The sequence below is a fragment of the Balaenoptera borealis genome, assembly GCF_965194805.1.
Source record: "Balaenoptera borealis genome assembly, chromosome: 12".
NCBI classification, from domain to species: domain Eukaryota; kingdom Metazoa; phylum Chordata; class Mammalia; order Artiodactyla; family Balaenopteridae; genus Balaenoptera; species Balaenoptera borealis.
In genome coordinates, this window is record NC_138869.1 from 95,033,378 (window position 1) to 95,046,671 (window position 13,294).

At 40.2% G+C, this 13,294-nt stretch overlaps 1 protein-coding gene and 1 long non-coding RNA gene across 2 annotated transcripts in view; one reads left to right on the plus strand and one right to left on the minus strand.

The window, feature by feature from the left end:
• RNF144B (ring finger protein 144B) overlaps positions 1-13,294 on the minus strand; it is an 867,397-nt gene that overhangs the window by 570,517 nt on the left and 283,586 nt on the right. The window lies entirely within an intron of this gene.
• On the plus strand, positions 1,004-8,755 carry LOC309607671. Its single transcript, XR_014232495.1, has 2 exons — positions 1,004-5,939; positions 6,293-8,755. It is a non-coding gene; the product is annotated as an uncharacterized lncRNA (long non-coding RNA).

The window sequence follows — 13,294 nt, forward strand, 5'->3', positions numbered from 1 at the left end:
GGCTTCTCAGACCCAAGTACTGACCCTTTCTCTGGAAGTCAGACCTCCGTAATGAAAGACACAGTCTTTGGAGTCAGAGAGGTCTAAATTCAAACTTCTGGACCATCTCTTGCTTTGCTGCTGACCCTGAATGAGTTGTTTAACCTTCTTCAGCCTCAGGTCTTTATTAAATAAACAAAATGTTTATTTCAAGGGTTATTATAAAGACTGGATGAGATAACAACTGTTTACGTTATTGACAGTGTTGACAGTACGTGACAAACAGGGGTACTAAGTAAATGTTAGCTTCCTCCCTTTTCCCATTCCTCATCCCTAATCTCCTTTCACTATCGAGGTTTCCATGGATCTAAGGCAGCAGGGGAATAGGCTCAGCTCTGAGCAGAGGCACAACCCAGTCCTGCTAGGTCCCACACAAGCTCAGGGCCACCTGACTTTGTCCTCTTCCCCTATTAGCCTGTGTCCTCTTCCCATTTTAGCAACACCACCACCATCATTGCTGCCCAGATAGTGATTCTATTCAGGCTCCTCATGACTCATGGGCTCCAAAGTAATTCATCAGCCACTTCAGCTTGGCTCACCGCTATCCTGAGTGTCACTTTCACCATGCAGTAAGATAGTGACGAGAGGTCATACTGTAAAAGAGTCTTCATTCAGCCTGCAAACACAGCAAACATAACTATACCTCAAAACTGAGATTACCAGGAGATAGCATTTATTATGAGATAACAACAATAAACCTTTGTCGTTCTAAGTCTTTACTGTGGAACCATCTAATTTTTTCATTCTAGCGTGGATAAGCTGAGTCCATGCTTTATGAATCCAGAAACTCATAGTGACAATTGACAATGAATTCAGACCCCGTGCTGATTACTTTACATGAATTATTTTATTTATTCTCATAACAACTCAGAGTTAGGTACTATTGTTAGGCCCATTCTACCCATGATAAAAGATAAAACTGAAACCCTAAGAAGCTAATTAACTAACCCAAGGTCACGTCTTGACAACAAAGCTTAGCCACCACGCTGCATCAGATTCGATTTTATAATCCTAGGTTTTACAGCTAGGATTCATCTTTTCAACAGATACTCTTGATCATACACTATGTGCCAGTCACTGCCCTAGCACTGGTAATAACACAGAGAGAATGCTGTTTTCATGGCGCTTACTTTCTATTTGGATAAACAGAAAATAAATATATCTATAGTAAAAGATCAGGTAGTGATAAATGCTATGAAAAAAAAACATAGTACAGTAAGGGGCTATAGAGGGAAAGTGCTATATAACTCAGGTAGACAGGTGATCATTTAGTCCTGTGTCTTCAGGTAGGACATGTATTATTATCCCCATCCAGTAATTAGATAATGAGGAGTTGAAAAGCTAAGTAACTTGCCCAACATCACAGAGCTTGCAAGAAATAAAGTATAAACTAAAAGCCAAATCTCCTACTTTCTACTGCTTTTTTAGTATGCCATACTTAGTTTGTCTAATAATACTTCAACCTGAAATTGCACTTCCATAAACGTGTATTTCTAAGCACAGATAATCCCTGTGTACTCATTTTTCCTCGTCGGTCCCAAAAACATGAGATCATCTAATAAAAAACAGAGTGGAAAAGGAAAAAAGCATCTAAAAAAAGAAAACCCTCTGAACTCATGAATAAGAAACTGAACTGTCCAGAATGAGGTCTCTCACCCTCACTTTTAAATACCTTGATTAATGGCTGATGGGATGTGCTGCAGTAGAATACTCATGGGTTTGGCTCTCACAAGTAGAAATATCCTGGATCCAACACTTCAATTACTGAGGGAAAATAAGAGCCCCCAAAATCACTACTAACAGCATTGACATAATTTCCAATCCTGCTCTTTTATTTATTTGGGTAGTAAACAAATGAAGTTTTAGTGATAAACTGATTGCTCTGTCCTGTGCCATAAGACTATGGGCATACTAATGGGCTGAACTGCAATTATGTGGTTTTGACATGACAAATATTAATCAACTTAAACTCTCTGAAGACTATTTGGAAAACATGACCCAGTAGGGAGAAATAAACCCCATTCTTGTAACTGATTAAATGTTTTATGGTTATATTCTTCCATGCCTATTTTTTTTAATATTGGCAGGAGAACAGATAATTGACAATTGCAAATCTCATCTACAAACTGTATTACTTAAAACAAGCAGGGGAAGACTAAACCTATGAACTGATATAAATCCAAACTTCAGACTGAGCTTTTCCTGGGCTGGGCATTTGGTTAGCTAAAAATCAATTAATCAATCAATCTGAAAGTGTTAACTATTAAATATCTGCCTCTCTAAAAGTACAAATGTAACACAGATGTCAACTGAGGTGACCCTGCCTTTGAGACTGTGATCTCAAATCTCATTCTAACTATCTTGGACAGTGCAGCATGCCTCTCAACATCTGGGGGTTCTTGGGAAACTTATAAACATAAGTTTATAAGTCCTTGACATCTTTGGTTCCAATTCTCTACTAAAATCCTAATAATATCTCTCTCCTCTCTTCTTCTCTTTTCCTCTTTATGTCAACCCATTTATGGAATATAGCCCCCTCTTCATGATCTTCCAAAAAGAATACTTATACCTGGCGATGGGATGTAGTAGACTCTTTACTGAAAATTCAAGGTAATGCTGGCTGAGGAAGTGGGATGGTTATTTACAATGTGGCACAGATCAACAGAAGAGAGGCTTCTGTTCCTCTTTGGACAAGTTCCGTAGCTGTCATCCACCACCATCGCTCCACCACCACTGCTGAATTTTTCCTGCCTTCTGTTAAGACTCTCTGCATTACAACCACAACCTACACACACTTAACCTCCTCCTCCTTCCTTCTCCTCTCTGCTTACTTCACTTGCCCCTATACTCCAAATGCCCTATTCAATTCTCATGCAGAGTTGTTTATATATGACCTCTCTCATTCATAACAACTGGGCCACGAGGGCCTTCTTTCCTCAACCAAAATTGTCAACACGGATAGCAAGCCAAACAATGGAACTTTCCCATAAAGGAAACTCCATGGTCAGCTCTTAAAGCAAGATTTTTTTCTCCTCTATACATATGACACAGTTAATATTATCTATCCTCTCAGAGGGTGGAGGAAAAGCATTATCTACCTTTCCACCTGCTTTTTACCTGCAGTCAAAGCCTATGACAGTTCTAGTGACTCTTCTTTCATATCCCCCAACCTACTTCCCAACATTAATTAATATTGCCACTTCACCAGCTGTGGTATTTACATCTGAGTAAGAAAATGCTACCAATAGGAACTGAAGAAAGGCTTATAAACCTCATTTGTTAAGCTGTATTGCCCAAGTTGGCAGGCCTCCAATTCACAGCAGATTATGTGCCTGCACAAGGCACTGGAAGTCAAAATATTGTAAGACAGATCTTATTTACCTTTAGAAACCATGTATTTCATAATAGTGGTATATTCTTGACCAGGAGTCTGATTCTCAATTCAGGTATAGTCAGCCAACCCTTTGATCAGGTGTAAAGGAGACACTTACATCTAATGTTATCTAAACAAAAAATACTGATTTTATGACTATTTTTCATTATAAAATTTTTTTTCTGATTATAGAAATAGTATGTTTTATGAAGAAAGTGTTTTACAGAAAAGAAAAATTACCTTCAAACTCACTGCCAACAGATAACCACTGTTTACATTTTGTTATATTTCCTGTAAGTTTATTTTCTCTACATATTTTTACAGATACGAGATCACCACAGTACATAGACTTGTGTTCTGTTCTTGGTACTTAATATTACATATTCAGTGCTTTCTATTTGTCAACATAATTGTAATGCTTATATATTAATTCACTTATATACACTAATTTACATAACTTCACTTATTGTTCAGTACTCAGATTTTCTAAAATCCAAGTTAACACCTTATTAAATCAGCTGTTTTGTCAACTATGATAAAAATGTGCGTGTATACATTTAAAATGTATATACAAAGCCAATTAGGGTACAAAGGGCAACATAGTAAGTAATCACATACCTTTTTTCCAATTTTTTTATTGTGGTAAAATAGGCATAACATAAAATTTACTATCTTACCCACTTTTAAGTGTACATTCCAATGGTATTAAATACATTCGTAATGTTATGCAACCATCACCACCATCTCCGTAACTCTTTTCATGTCGTAAAACTCGTTTGGGTTTTTCCTTAAGATGTTATGAACTTTTTGGCCAACCCAATATATACCATATTTTACTTGTTGATTTGTCTGTCCATGGACTCTAGGTTGCTTCCACATCTTAGCTATTGTGAAAACTGCTGCTGTGAACATGGGTATACAAATATCTCTTCAAAACCTTGTTTTCAATTTTGGGGGGTATATACCCAGAAGTGGGAATTGCCATATCATATGGTAATCATATTTTTAAATTTTGTGTGGAATCGCCATGCTGTTTTCCGCAACTGCACCATTTTACACTCCCACCCACACTGCACAAGGGCCCCAGTTTGTTCACATCCGAGCCACCACTTGTTGTTCCCAGTTCTGTTACTGGTGTTGCTCTCGTTACTGTTGTTAGCAGCCAGCCTAATGGGTGTGAGGTGGTATCTCACTGTAGTTTTGATTTGCACTTCCTTTAATGATTAATGATGTTGAGCACCTTTTCATGTGCTTATTGACCATTTGAGTACATTCTTAGAGGAATGTCTGTTCAAGATCTTTGCCAATTTTTGAATTGGGTTGTTTGTTTTTTGTTGTTGTTGTTGAGCTTCAGAGTCCTTTATATATTCTGGATATTAATCCCTTAACAGATATATGATTTGCAAATATTTTCTCCCATTCTGTGGGTTGCCTTTTTACTCTGTTGACATTGTCTTTTGATGCACAAAATTTTCTAATTTCCATAAAGACCAATTTGTCTATTTTTTCTTTTGTTTCCTGTGCCTATGGTGTCATGTCCAAGATATCATTGCCAAACCCAAAGTAGTAAAACTTTGGCTCTATGTTTTCTTCTAAGAGTTTTACAGCTGTGGATCTTACATTTAGGTCTTTGATTCATTTTGAGTTAATTTTTGTATATGGTGCTAGGTAAGGGTCCAATTTCATTCTTTGCATGAATCACATAACTTTTTATGGAATTTCTTTAGCCTAGATGGAAAACAGAGTTTTGAAGTTACAAAGAACTGAGCCAGCCTCAAAGCAGCCTACATGTGAAGATGGGAAACAGGGAGACATCCACTTCTACCCTCAACCCCATCCCTACTACCCAATACTGAAACCATACATTGCAAGGGTAAGAATGGAGAGGAAGACCTCCATATCTTTCTTTCTCTAAGACGTAGAGGAAGAAAGATAGCCAACTTTCCAATGTTGTCTGTCAATAGTAGATTATCCAGGATACAAGGTTTCCATCCTGCCTACTCAAAGTGCCATAAATGATTCCATGTGTGAGCATATACTAACCAATTCATGATGCACTGGAGCCGGCCATAAGCTACATATGTATACATGATGTCATTTACTCCACTAATTAATCTTTGCCTCTCAAATGCATGACTCTAATTATGTTTCCAAAACTATACTTATTAAAACGCCAACATCCATTGTATTCTCATCTTCCTGAGATTTTCTGTTTGGCTTATCATCTAAGGGGAAAACCAACTGCCTCACAGCTTAACATTTTCCCCTTAAACCACGCCCAATGTGTCTAGCACAGCACCATCCCAGTGACTCTGCTGGAACATACAGGAAATGTTATGGTGTTGATAGTATCTCAAAATGGTATTTCTACCCTTTTTCAAATCCCAATTCCACCGTCCTGTCAAAATCCTAAGTTCTCTCTTACAGCTGCTGGTAATTTCAAAACCCAGGGCCTACTACTTCACCTCCAGAACTGTGGAAGAGAGACTCAAGTCATATTTTTTTTTCCAGATGTTCTCAGTAAAAGGTTCAGCTAAGGGCTTCCCTGGTGGTGCAGTGGTTGAGAGTCTGCCTGCTAATGCAGGGGGCGCGGGTTCGAGCCCTGGTCTGGGAAGATCCCACATGCCATGGAGCGGCTGGGCCCGTGAGCCACAATTGCCGAGCCTGCGTGTCTGGAGCCTGTTCGTCTGGAGCCTGTTCTCCACAACAAGAGAGGCCGCGATAGTGTAAGGCCCGCGCACCGCGATGAGGAGTGGCCCCCGCTTGCCGCAACTAGAGAAAGCCCTCGCACAGAAACGAAGACCCAACACAGCCATAAATAAATAAATAAATAAATAACTGATTGAAGGACTTTAAAAAAAAAAAAAAAGAAACTAAAAGGTTCAGCTAAGATCTCAATCTCTTACGGCAACGTGTGAGAGATGCTTTTCAAGGGGAATGGTTATTAGCATCACATTTAGACTCATAAACCAAGATAAAAGGATTTGGAGGGAATAAACAGAAGAGTCTAGGGAATGAAAGATTGTGCCCCCAAAGCCAGGTTTATTTTGTGGTGGCTCTTTATAGAACAAACTGGGATGTGAACATCTCGGCCTCCCAATATTTACCACTCTCAATATTGTCCTGCTCTCTTGTGAATCAACTGGAAAGAAGCCATAATCTAGAGACGGATCCTGAAAAGACTATATGGCATTGACTGGCTTTACACATGGGAATCCAAAGGTACAACATAATAGGGAATGCTACGACTGTGTAATGCACAGTTTTTTTGGAGCCACAGGCCAATAAAACCAATGCTGTGCTGAATAAAAGGGAATAACAAAATAAAGTGGAATAAAAAGCCATTAAATTCTGGGACTCCACAAGGTTTCTCTCCCAGTGAATCACTCCAAGTGTCAACATGGAAAGTCAGCTCGCCAAAAGTTAGCACTATGTTGTAACCAGTCACCTGTCTTCCTAGGGGAACAAAATCAGCCAACAAATCCATTATGCCTTGTCTTCTCGCAGGAGTTTCCTTGGTACCAGAAGCCAGAAAACTCTACAAAAGACCTACAGAGGATACCAGTGCCTCATGAGAAGTCCCTGAATATGGCCAGTCTTGGTATTTTCCTGAACCAAGAACAAACGGGCGAATCAAAGCAGGGCATATATTCTTCTCCATAGGTGCCTCACCCACTCTCATGCCCATTTCACCTTGGTTCTAGCACCCCTGGTTTATTTCTAGATTTCCCTGCAAACAAACTGAAACTCCCAGCTAATTCTCACAGTTTGTTGGAAAGTTGGCCTCAGTGGGTACTATTTATATTACCATCCAAGAGACTATTCACCCCTAAACCTGGGTATTTATCCAAAGAAGGGGGTAGGGCGGAATCTCTTACAGGAAGCATAAGGGCTGAGGAAGGGGAAAATAGCTTCATTTTCCCTTGATTACTTGAATGGAAGAGATCACCTAACCAATATCCCTAAATGATAAATTTCATAACTCTTCGATTTGGGGATAATTCCACATAAGACTCTTGTCTCATTGTTTTTTTAATCTAGCTTCATTTTCTACCCTGTTCTCTTGAATCCCTCACCATACTTTTAAATTCTCCCTCTGGCCTCCCATAAAGAGAACCATCCCAAAGGCCTACCTGGCAGCCTGTCCATTCCCTCTGGCCAGAAGACCAAGAGAGAGACCTGCAGGCTGTAGCTGGTGCACCTCCTGAAGATGAGCCAGAAGAAGAGGCTGGCCCTTTTCTTGGTGGCAGCTGGTTCAACCTTAACAGGCAGCTGGCAATAGCCTCTTATTTGAAGCTGGGGCAAAAAGCAATGATTCCAAATGCTCTTCAGCATTAACCAGCTCCATCTCACCTCTCCTGGCCCACAATGCTCCTGTCCCAATGACTATGGAGGCAGCAGTTGTGCAGTAATTAGGATCCTCCTGGGCCGGCCAATCTCAATGAGAGCAGGATGCCAGCTGCTCCATCGCCAGAAACAACTCCTTGGCATGCCTTCCTCCTCAGCATTCTTCCTCTCTCCCAGGTCCTATCCTGTCCTTCTAGCCACTGGAGTCACTAAGGCAGGCTGAGACCAAGTAGACAAATTCTCTTCTACCCCAAAGCCAAGGTTATTTATTTTCCTGGCTCACTGGAAGCAGCCTTAGCTCAAGACCAGGTGGAAAGGGGCTGGGTAGTCAGTCATTCTCAGTGACCCTTTGGTTAAGGGTGGGTTTCAGAGATTACTTGAGCACTTTTTGCTTCAGTTCTCTCCCTCTTGACTGCTCGCATAGTGTCATAGGTTTTTCTGGCCCACTGGACACTTCCAATACCCAACAGTCATGATCCTGGGGTCTTTTTAACTTCAGGACCTGTCAAATTCAGGATCTGGAGAAAATCACCTTCTTGGTGGCAGTGTTCATGGGACAGCCTTATGTGGTAAGCTTCCCTCTAGGGATGCCCAGAGTCACTTCCCCTTCTGATTTCTTACTCCTCCCCTCTTCTCTGTTTAGGATCTTGAAAGAACAATAATAAGCGGGGAGATTCCAAAAATTCTCCCACATATGTCTCCTGATAAAAACAGAGGACTCACCTGGCAATGTGAGAAATCATCCCTCTCGCTTCTCTGATTCCAAGAACCAGAAAAGAAACGCGGTGATAAAATCTGATCATGCTAAGGCAAGCCAGGAGAAACCCCACCGCCTGGAAGACCACACCCATCTAACTGCTGCTCAAAACCCAAGATGTCAGTTTTCTTACTACCCCCCTTCCATTTTCTCTTCTCATCATTAGTCAGACTTACTATAATGAACATTTTTATGTTCCTAGGGAAAAAGGGTATTTTTAAGCTCCATTCCCCTCCCAATGACTCAAAATAAGTACAATGTAAAAAAAAAAAAGAAAAAAGCTTCCCCACTCCCTTGAGCCAAGCCCCCCAGTCCCATGACTACCTCCCTCCAGGAAGAAAGCCAGGCTAGATGGAAGTGAGGCCTACGGACCCACAAGTACTAGGCAGAGCGGAGAGTGGGGCAACAGGATTTTCAAAAGCCCTCCGCCCCCCCCCCCCAACTTTCCTTTAGACTTTGAAGTTCCTAAGGCACCACTTTAATCCCTGATAGATACAGAAAGGAGTCCTGGGGAAGAGAAACAGGAAAAGACCATAAAGAAAGGGCTTGATTGTCTTTAAGAAATGGTCATTCTAACAGCTCCCTGCCTGCAGGCTCTGCCATCCTGTCCCTAACTAGGGGAGGAAAGACCAGCCCTTTCCAGTGTGCTGAGCAAGCAGCCCAAGGCATCTACACATCAGAACAAAGCAGTCATGGGATGCGAGCGGAGCAGACAAGCAGTCACCCTGCAGAAAAAGGCCATAGGCCGCACCTGGCTCTCAGCTTACACTAATTGACATGTGGCAAATTGGCAGTATTGGTGGTGAAGCCTCGGGAGCTATCACGTCCAGCAAAGAGAGACTTGGCCAGTTACCTCATCAGTACGTGGTCAATCAGCCAGGGTGGCTGAAGAAATAGCTCAGACTCATACAAGAAGGAACCTGTCCCAGCCTAGGGTGATGTGATACACAAACATACTTAATGGCTGAGAGAAGGAAACGTGACAATATGATTTGCAGAAGGCATTTTTATAGCAAGGATATCACAACTCTTATACCATGTAATAGGACACTGGAAAAATGTTGGCCCCTATAGCTTCTTGTGAAATAGAAGAGGCAAACAATTTAATTCAGGCATGAAAGTCTAAAATACTTTTTTAAAGGTATAAAGACTCAGGCTACAGATGGGACTTGCCTCTAGCTATCCCTGGCTTGAAGACTGTATTGATTCCTAATTAAGCAGGAGTATTATGCCATGATACCTATAATATTTAGACCTAAATTAATCAATTAATTAACCAGTAGAGACTTTACTGCTATTTTTTTTGGAGGGCTTTCTTGAATAATTATTTTCACTCTTTTCTTTACTGCCAGGTTATAGAACCACTCTTCACTGCTGCCACCAGCACCACCACCAATACCACATACGCCAGTTCAAAACTTTTGTCCAATCTTGGTGCCCAAATGTACAGACTGATTGAGCCAGTTTATCTACAGTTGCACACATGGACCCAAAAGAGGCCACAGCTTTTTTCAGTCTTGTCAAATATCCTAGTCTTAGAAAATAGATCCTAAACAGAATTTATCCTCTTGGGGTCAGCCTGGGGTAAAAAAAAAAAAACCTGACATTGGCATTGACTTTCACTTGGTGCATAAATAAGAACGAGGCATGCTATTCCCTCCCGACCTTTTATCCCCCATCCCTTTGCTCCCCCTCTTCCCAGCTTGCTCTTTCTACTGCATTAGGTTAATAGATTGTTATTTTCATGAAAGCAAACCTGCTCAAAGCTTCAAAAATCTTTCAAGAAATTGTTACTGTGATTCAATCTTTCAAACTTTGCCATGTTAATAATTTCTTTAGATTCATAAAGAGCTTATTGGAACCAGCATTGGAATTAATTGAATTTGTAGTCTCACCAAACAGAGCCAGCAACTCTATTATTAGTATTAAGATAATTATAGCAGGTTTTGACATTTTTGTATTCTTTATATTAAAGGGGCAGTGTCAAATTAAGCACAAAGCAGCCTCAATTCTATCCTTATGTCCTCATCCATAGTTCCTCCTGTGACTCAATCAAAAGCAGGATATAAACCATGTATTTATTTAATGTCTATATCTTTGTTACTAATAACTCTAAATTAGTAACAACTAAGTCTTCTCATTCCATAGTTTATTTTTAGGCATTTTTGTTTCCTATTAAAATTACACTCTTTATGGAGGCCTTACTTTTTGTGTCTTGGTTCATTTTTCACTTAGGAATATTTTCCAACTGAGCTTCCTTTCCAGATTCTAAGTCTTTACACAGTTTAGCTTCACGATCTGGTAGAAATATCAACCTCTAAATGCTAGGGACAGCTTGCACTGATATTTCTACTGCAGGATATAACAGAATGGGCTCAGAGCCAAGAGACCTGAGTTCTCGTACTTGTGTGATTCCTCAGCATTAGTTTTTTCCTTTGTTTAAAAACAACAACAAAAAGAGGAAAGATGATTTTTACTATCACTATCATCTTTCAACTTTTTCTGAGTCTCTACTTTTTTATGTTGTAATTGCATGATGTTATAAAAGACCTATAAATACCTCTCTCACTAGTGAATCATAAATAGTTCTTTTTAAAAATTTATTGTACTCCTTACTATAGCTTTATGAGAATGAGAAAGTCTTTACACAATTGCTTGTTATCTAGCATAATGCCATTTGGTAAAGATTTTTGCCTTAGAATCTGAGTGTGTGTGTGTGTGTGTGTTGTATGGAATATGTGTACCTATGACAGGTATAGATTTATATGTATGTTGGGGAAGATGGTAATAGTGAGGACAAAAGGAGTACTATTTCTGACCATTTTGTTTAACCACTACCATCCTGAGTTTCGACAGATTTTAAAAATATCAAGGAGATACAGTTATACGCCTTGAGAATCAAAACTATGTCCCATTCTTTATGGTGCTCCTAGATGGTAAATAATCATATAAAGAAGCCAGTTTTCGCAATCATTTTAATCATGAACTGTTATAGTGAGCATCTGTTAAGGGATCAGCCTTGGCAGTAGGTGTTATATTTAAGTCATAGTTCCTTACCCTTGAGAAGTTAATACTCCAGTCGAGGAGATACAGAATCATAGAATGTTAGGGTTGGGAGGATTATCAAAGTTATTTTAGTCCAACCTCGATCCCATGAAATCATTATAATCAATTCTTTAACTCAAAAGAGATAATCTTATAAAGGAAAATCCAGGCACACTGCACAAGGCAGGGCAGATTAGAAGAATGGCCATTTATTCCCTCTCTCCATCATTCAACCAGCTCTGTACTAAGCTTATTAGTGAGGTTTACAAAAATAAGAAAATAATATCCAGGACTTCCCTGGTGGTGCAGTGGTTAAGAATCCACCTGCCAATGCAGGGAATACGGGTTCAATCCCTGGTGCGGGAAGATCCCACATGCCACGGCGCAACTAAGCCCATGCACCACAACTACTGAGCCTGTGCTCTAGAGCCCGCAAGCCGCAACTACTGAGCCCACGTGTCACAACTACTGAAGCCCATACGCCCTAGAGCCTGTGCTCTGCAACAAGAGAAGCCACCGCAATGAGAAGCCCGTGCGCTGCAACAAAGAGTAGCCCCCACTCACTGCAACTAGAGAAAGCCCATGCACAGCAACAAACAGCCAACACAGCCAAATAATAATAATAATAATAATATAATAAATTTTAAAAAGAAAATAATATCCATACGATAACCCCACTGAATATAAAAGATGGAGCTGATATGCACTGATAAAACACATCCCCCTACATTTCCATTCTCTCAAAAAGCCAAAGAAAATCAGTTTCTATGATAGATTTGTAATGAAGACCAGGTTGAGGAGGCAAGGGTGACTGTGTCGATTAGAGAAACCACCCCCTTAGCTGAGTAATTCCACGTAGTTGCCCTCCCTCTAGTGGTCAAAGTAGAGATGGCAGCTCTCTGTTTCAGTCCGGATGGAAGAAGGAATAGGGTTACCCAACCCCCAAAGTTTTGACTGTCCGTTTCAGAACCTCAGTGCTAAGTTATAGAACAAGTTGCCTTACAAAGATTTCTTCTTAATCAGAACATCTTGCTTGTTTATACTGATCATGGCACTTACAAAAGACCATATGTCTTTGAGATGCTGCTTGGCAAGACTTTTCCAATGTTTACCAAATCTATTTTGTATCCCATGCTAATAATAGTCCAGTGGGTCCCCAGGCAGAGCGATGGAGACTGAGGACTTCTTGTCTCTTCTATTACTCAGTATTCTGCCTTCGTGATGTGAAAGACCTCTTAGTTCCTGTGAAAGGACTAAAAGGGCTCAAAGTTTCCCAAATGCTGTTATTTTGGGAAACGTTTATTTCAAGAGCTAAATTGTAATCTTTTGAGAAACCAACATTGAGCAATGCTCTGTACTTTGTTACACACACTTTAAATTATTCCTTTTAAAAAAAACTTTCAAATGAGTGGTAAACCATTTTCTATAGTATCCATAGTATAATTCTATCCTCTAGAGCCACAGCATTTTAGTTTAGGAAGGAACAGTAGAGGTACGCTCCAATCTGAGAGGATGGAGCTGATGCCCAGTGTTGGCAATAACTGGTTCAAGGTCACACGGCTCGATTCTCCCCACTGTAACGCCCTGACCATGCTGTGTAATTAAAAATAAACTGAGAGTGAGTGGCTGCACCTACATTATCTATCACCAACATAACAACATCAAACAAGTAATCAATTTGTTTTTTTGTTGACATAGCAATAAATAACATGCTCAGTCTATGTCTTCACTCC